At 47.1% G+C, this 7,656-nt stretch overlaps 1 pseudogene across 1 annotated transcript; it reads right to left on the bottom strand.

Annotated features, from left to right (window-relative positions):
• Positions 1-1,954: 1,954 nt before the first annotated feature.
• LOC105810461 lies at positions 1,955-2,816 on the bottom strand (annotated as a pseudogene). Its single transcript, XR_001137492.1, has one exon. The product of XR_001137492.1 is annotated as an ATP synthase subunit gamma, mitochondrial-like (transcript).
• Positions 2,817-7,656: the final 4,840 nt, after the last annotated feature.

The following is a 7,656-nucleotide window of genomic DNA, read 5'->3' as shown; positions in this document are numbered from 1 at the left end:
TAAGGACGCTGAGGAAGGAGGATCTCTTGAGCCTAGGAGTTTGAGGTTGCAGTGAGTTATGATTATGCCATAACACTCTAGCTGGGGCAACAGAGCAAGACCCTGTCTCAAAAAAAAAAAAAATACTGTATGGAGTTTAATGTGTGGCTGCATATAGGATAGACTGAGGTGGGGGGCAGACAGTGCAGTGGTCCAGATGCCAGGTGATGAGCCCATGAACAAGTGGAAGACATTGTGGAGGTGAGAAGGAACAGGAAGAGTAAGGAGATCAACAAAGCACTGGCTGCAAGGATGAGAAAAAAGGCTGAGTCAATGGAAGATGATGCCAAATTTTCATACTTGGGAGACCAAGAAAATGGTGATAAATTCCAGAGATGTTGAAATTTGGACATAATTTTAGGAAAAATACTGAGCTTACTTAGGACATGGTGGGTTTGAAGTGACAGCATATAATCGGATGGCAGTGTGGCATAGTGAGAGAGCACTGGCTTTAAATAGCCCTGGCTGCTGGTTCTGGCTTGGCCTCTTGCAAGGTGTGGGGCTTTTCCAAATAACTTAGTCTCTGAGCCTCAGTAACGCCCCCTGGAACAGCTGTTGAGGGTGATGACCGTGCAGGTGGATGGTGACGTGGACCTGGTTGGGTGTTTGGTCTGCTCAGCATCTCTGCCTTTGGGAAAGGCCCTCCACTGGCTGGTGGGACTGTCATTCACATGACCACCTCCTCTGCCACCATGAGGGACGCCAGCAAGGGCACGTGACCCACCCAGGCAGTCGGAGTCTATGTTATGGAGATGATATGAATATTTGGGGAGAAAGAGTTCTCTTCTTCTGATATAAAGAGGAGTAAGGACACTGCAGGCCCGGTACCGGTCCCATGACACCCCATCCCCGGTCTGTGGAAAAACTGTCTTCCATGAAACCAGTCCCTGATGCCAAAAAGGCTGGGGATTGCTAATCTAGGCTGCTTTGGGGAGAGAGGTTGCCTGGGAATGAAGCTCACACAGAGAAAAGCAAAGACGAGAGATGGAGAAAGAGAGAAAGCGAGAGAGAGTGCCTTGTTGATATTGTTTGAGCCCTTAGATTGAACGGTGACAATCATTGGACTTTTCAGCTACATGAACCAATATGCATATATTTTTAAATTATTTATTTAATTTAGGTTTTAAATTAAGGTAGTTTGTGTTGGGTTTTGGCTCTTAAAACCAAGAGTCCAAATTCAGCAGGTATTCAAGAAACAGTAGCTAAACAACATTAGCTAAACAGTAGCTAAACATTCCAGTGGGGAATGGCCCACTTACAGCTCGTCTGAGGTTACATTCCCTTCTGCCTCCTATAAATGGCTTAAAGCCAAATGGCAGCAGAACAGGTACGGAGAAGTCTGCAGCCTTGGAACAGACGTGGATTCATGGGCCTTTAAAAGACGGGTGAAGAGATTCACACCACCAGATATGAAGACATAGCACAAAGCTGTAGTAATAACAATGTGCTGTTGGCAGAAGAACCAACAAATAAAGCAGTGGAGCAGAATAAACAGCTCAAACACAGATCTGTTGACATGTTGTGGACAACACCACCAACCTGAAGGGAAGGACAGATTACGTACTAGGTGGTGCTAGGAAAACTGGTTTACTCTATGGAGGAAAATAAACACTAGATACAAAGGTCAATTTTAGATAATCCAAAATTTAAATGTGAACGTAAAAATATAAAACCAATAGGAAAAAATGTTCAATAACTTTGTCATCTTTTTTTTCCTTAATTTGTTTATTGTAAGATAATTTACAAATATCATGCTATCTTCAGTAATTCAAACAATGGAGCAACAACTTCTTCTGACAAAACAGCGGTACATTAAAAACCAATCAGCTGGCTGAATTTTCCTTCTTTACCTCTTATCTGAGGATGGAACTTGATTTTCATGAATCCAGAGCTGCAGCACCAGAGATAATTTCAATCAACTCTTTTGTGATGACAGTTTGGTGGTGTGGTTGAATGTCAAAGTCAATTTATCAATCATCTCAGAAGCGTTCTTGTTGGTGTTGTCCATGGCTGTCATCCTAGCACTCTGTTCACTGGTGGTAGACTCCTTCAAAGAGTAGTAGATGATGTTAGCCAGATTGTATTCTTGGTAATTCTGCAGCGCATCGACACCAATATCATTGTAGATACTCACACTCTCAGCACTTGCAATGGTATTAAGGGAGAAGATGGGTTTTTCTTCTGTCTTATAGGAGATGACAGACCTGAACCGATTAAAGATGATAGAGCCTTCATCAAACTCATATCCAGAATTTAGTAACTCAAGGGCAATGACTGACGCATCTCCGAAAGTTGAGGGCTTTCTTCCCACTTCTTTGAATGTCACCAGAAACTGGTCAGAATGAGTCCTATGAAGTATGTCCCTGATTTTATCACGAATTCCAACAATCATAACTTCTTTCCCGGCCGCTGTGAGCATAGCCACCTCACTTTTCATCTGCTTAGCAACTGAGGAATGGATAGCACCACAGAGCCCTCTATCTGAGGACACACCAATAAGGAGGTGCTTCTTCTTGTCTTCGGGCGCCTTAATATCAGCTTTTTCATACAGAGCCAAAGATCCTATTCTGTACACTCGAGCTGGTTTCAGCTCCCTCTCAGCTCGGGCGTATTTTGCTGCTGCTACCATTTTCATACACTTGGTAATTTTCTGGATGTTTTTGATGGACTTTAGTCACCTGGTAATATCTTTCAAAGTTGCCATATTTCGAACTTGGACCCATTACGGCTGCAAGGCCCAGGCCGAAACCCCCTGTGACACCTGCCCGAGAGAACATGGTGGTAGGAGCCCCGCTGAAGGTCACTCCTAACTTTGTCATCTTGAGGTTGGGAAGAATTTCTTACATACATTCTAAAGGCATAAGCTATGAGGCAAAAATTCGACGGATTTGAACCTATCGAGGTTAAGTTGTTCTGGTCAACAAAGGACACCATAGACAGAGTGGGAGAAGATAGCCGTATGACAAAATCCAGTAAGGAATTCTATCTAGAACAGAGGCCAGCAAACCATGCCCCATGGGCCAAGCCAGCTCTGCTATCTGCTTTTGTAAGTAAAATCAAAGTTCTATTGGATCACAGCCCTACCCATTCATTTTGTATTGTCTATGACTGTTTTCATGCTACAGAGCTGAGTTGGGGCAGCAGAAAATATCTGGTGTACAAGGCCTAAAATATCCACTATCTGGACCTTTACAGGAAAAGCTTATCAGTACCTTATCTAGACTATACAAGGAAACCCTAGAATACAAGGAAAATGTCTGGGCCAAGGATATAAAAAGAAAAATATGAAGAAATGTTTAACCTCACTATTTGTAAGAGAAATGCAAATTATATAAAACAATGAAATACCACCTTACACCCACAACATAGGAAAAATTAGAAAGTCACATGATAGCAATTGTTAACAAGGTTGTAGGGAAATGGATATTATTATGTACTGCAGGTGGGAGTGCAGACTCTGTAGCCTTCTGGAGAACAGCCTAGAAGATCTCAGTAAAATTCATGTGTGTACACCCCATGACCCAGCAAGCCCACCCCTGGGTGTAACACTGAGAAACTTATACCCAGCTCTGAAAGAGAACATGAACAAGGATGTTCATCCTGGCAGTCTGTGGTAGCCGGCTGCTAGCGCCAGCCCAGCAAGGTGAGGTGGAGGAAAAGATAAACAAAGCATCGCTGGTGCTCGCGGACAGGGCCAGGCAGCAGTTAGCCATGAACTAGAGGTACATACGGCTGTGTGGGTAGACCTAAACATACCGGGGAGGAGAAAAGACAGAGACAGAATGAGGTCCCTAGCCCAACACTGTGTGTGTCTATCTATGTATCTATCTATACACACAGACACATAATACATACACAAAACAATTCTATGTGCTCTTCAAAATTCTGTATGTGTCCAAGAACATACACCAAAGACATTACAGGGGATGGGGTAGAGTGGAAATGGAAAGAGAAATTAAGAGAAAATTAAAGTAAAAGAAGAGAAGGGCCTCATGTACACAGATGATAATGGAATGAGCTGAGCTCTGTGAACCTGAGGTCCACACGTGCGGCTATGAGCCCGAGGATCAGAGGAAGTGCCAGTGGCTTCTGGACTGGAATAGAACTTGGCAAATAGATGGGGCTAGAGATGAGGATCTGAGAGTTCTCTGCAGAGTGCTGGCCCTGGAGCCCCGACGCGAGGGCATGTTCACAGGCACACGTGTAGCTTGACTGGCTCTTCTCTTGCGGGGGATCCCGTTTGCACCGGGTACTGTTTTATGGCCTCTGCGCTCCAGATCACCCTTCCTTGCCCCGCTACGTGACACTGGAGCTGGATCCAGTAAACGTGCCTCCTTTGCCACCTGCCACAGTGTTAGGTTTTGTCAGTAGCAGGCCCTGGAGAGCCCCTGCAGGTGGTGAGGGCTTTCTCCCTGGTCCCAGTGTTTTTCCTCTTGGTGCCGCAGCACAGTAGCCAGGGAGAGACCCAGGGACACAAACCCTCCAGGAAGTTTCACTGTCACCCAGAGGGTGGCCTTCAGAGAGTTTCACCAGCACCCAGTGGGTGGTTTTCCGCTTGCCAGTGTGGCCTGCAGCACCTCAGCAAAGTCCTGCCCCAGCTGCGGCCACTTCACTTAATCAGTGTGTCCTTCCTCGCAGCCTTGGAGGCACCGTCTTCCACATTTGTCTTCCTTGAGTGTTTGGCCTCAGCCCTAGAGGTGGCGGTTTCTCCTACGTCTGCTATTCCTGTATTGTGTTTTGTTTTGTTCTTAATCGAAGATCCCTTACTGGACCTGCCCCCATGAGTGGTCATGATGGGGGGCTGGGGGGTGTGGGGGGGAGGGGGAGGGACCAGCGGCATGGGGAGGGCTCATCTTCACAACACTCCATTTACACACAGAACCGAACGGACAAGCATAGTGTCACTGTCACGGTTAGAAGTTGGCAGCATGAGATGGGGAGGAAGGGGGGAATCGGGGTGTCACTAAAAAAAACACAGTCTCCCCCCAAACTGGGGTGCCCGGTGGGAACTTGGTCTGCTTCAATCCAAGAGGAATCAAAAGATCAAAAGTGGTTTGGGAAGGCCAGACAGTTGGGGATGGAGGAAGGAGGAAGGTCCAGGGTAGAGGCCCTATTTGACAACTGGGTGAAGGGGTTGTCCTCCCCCACTGGGATCCCCCAGCCCCTTCAGTCTGGGAGGAAAGGGCGGCCTGCATTCCCCCATCCAAGTCTGGGGCTGCCAAATGCTCCAGGCAGGGGGCCAGAGGGGCTCCAAAGGCCTGCCCTCGAGGAATGACGGCGCTGTCCCCAGCTTCTCTTAGCAGTTTGCTTGTGATTCATGCTTGAGCCTCATCAGCATCTCCTTGATGATGTCCTTGGAGCTGGCAGAGGTCATTTTGCTCTTAAGGGGTACAGACTCAGGGGCCCAGAAGGTAAACAGCAGGTCCTTCTCCTTGCTCTCCTTGGTCTCACAGGTTGGTCACAGAGGGCAGCCTTGTCTGGCAGCATCTTAACAGAGGCGGCATAGGGTCATCGACAGTCTGGTCCGCACTGCCCACCGGGATCTCTGTGCCCTCTCCAGGATGATGTTCTTGTCACCATTCAGGCAGAACAGCACTATCTTCTCCCACTTCTTCACCTCCTCTGACATCAACAATTTGTGCACCTTCGTGTCATCAGACACCTTCACGTTGCCATCAGAGACAGCTGCACCAGAGGCCACGTTTCTGGATGTGAAAGGGAGACGTGAGCCACTGCAGCTGCCACTGGATCCTCTATTCCTGCATTTTTAGGGTTCTCTTTACTCCTCTTAGTAGTTATCACAACTACTAAGAGGTTCATTTTATGTGTCAACTTGACTGCGACAGGGTGCCCAGATATTTGGCCAGATTTTTTTCTGGTGCATCTGTGAGGGTGTTTCTGGGTGAGATTAACATGTGAATCAGAAGACTGAGATCAGATCACCCTCCCTAATGTGGGTGGGCCTCTTCTGGTTAGCTGGAGGCCTGAAGAAAACAAAAAGGCTGACTCTCCCCCAACTAAAGGGGAATTCTTCCTGCCTTCAGCTCAAAGGGAAACATCAAAACATCTGCTCTTCCAGGGTCTGGAGCCTGCTGGCCTTCGGACTGGAACTATACCATCACATCTCCTATCACCAGATTGGGACTTGCCAGCCTCCATAACCTCATGAGCCAATTTCTTGTAATAAATCTCTTTCTAATCTACATATAATACATAATAGTATGTATATATACACAGATAACCCTTCATAAATATATGGTTATATGTAATATATAGATATATCCTATTGGTTCTATTTCTCTGGAAAATCCAGACTAACACAGTGGTTAATTCTCTTTTCACTAATTTAATAATTCTTTATATAAATTTTCCCTGTTGAAACTGCTGGTGTGGTTTCTTCTCCTGACTGGGCCCTGACTGCCACACCATCCTCACAGTAAAACAACAAGCGACAGCACAAAACGAACCTTCCCTCTCTTTCTTACCCTTCACAGCTGACACGTATTGCCTCCCTTTTCTCATCTCAACTCACTGCATCAACTCTCCCCATTGAATCTGACATTTCATCGGCAAATTCCTAATCGTCCAAAAAGGCACCTTACATAATTTTCTTTCTTACTTACCTCCTTCTGAAAACATCTTTCTCCCCGGTTTCCCCACAACGTTTCAGGCCATTCCTTTGGAAGCCAATATCATTCCTATACAGTAGCAAGACGAAGAATTTTGGAGTTAGGCAAAACCGTACCGAAACCCTTGCTCTGACATTTATACGCGGTGTTACCTTGACCTTTGTGAGCCTTGGTCTGCCTTCTCATCTGTAGATTTGGAATAGTAACAGTAACACCTAGCGTGCAGGGTTGTTTTAAAGAACAAATACGGTAATTTGTGTAAAGCGTCAAAGCCTAGAGCCTGGCAAACAGTAGGTGCTCAATTAAAGTTAGCTGCTGTGTTCTCCTGAGGGCCCTCGTCCACCCCTGAGCAGGTGTCGGTGACGCTACGCTCCTTCTTCTCCCTCTACGCACTTTCCTGAGCAACCTTAGCACACTGGGGCTTTAACTACCACCTACTGACACAGGCACGACTCTGGAGTCTCGACCTTCCTCCTAGACTTCGCGTCTAACCCAGATTGACGTCTAATGTCGCCTGAGCCCCTATCATACCCCAGAACCCCTTTGTGAACCCTACAACCTTCAGGAGTTCCTTGCCTGTGTCTCCGTGTATTTCGGCCACAGCGGACCGGACTAGAGACGGGAGCCGGGTCAGGAGCCGCCATCTTAGGCCGTGGTGCAAAGGCTCCGCCCACGCGGGGGGGCGGGCTGTGCTGACACACGACACGGAAGACCCGGCCAGACCCTCTCTGAATGTGACAGGGGAGAAACTCAGTATCAGCAGCCAGAACTGAAAGAAAACAAGAAAATCCAGTACGTAGCTCCCTCGTGGCTGTGAAACCTAGGGGTAAGCAGTAACAGTGAGGAGAAGCAGAAATAGTCACAGTAGAAGCAGAGATGTAGGGAAGCTCTGTGACACGCGTGCTGGAGTCCTAGAGCCGGTAGCAAAGGACACCTGACACTGGACTTCGGGAGTTCCTGGGAGTCACTGCTTGTCATGGAGAACATT

The sequence above is a fragment of the Propithecus coquereli genome, unplaced genomic scaffold, assembly GCF_000956105.1.
Source record: "Propithecus coquereli isolate 6110/MARCELLA unplaced genomic scaffold, Pcoq_1.0 Scaffold212, whole genome shotgun sequence".
NCBI lineage: Eukaryota > Metazoa > Chordata > Mammalia > Primates > Indriidae > Propithecus > Propithecus coquereli.
Note: the sequence above shows the minus strand (reverse complement) of the source record. Positions and strands in the feature narration are given on the sequence as shown.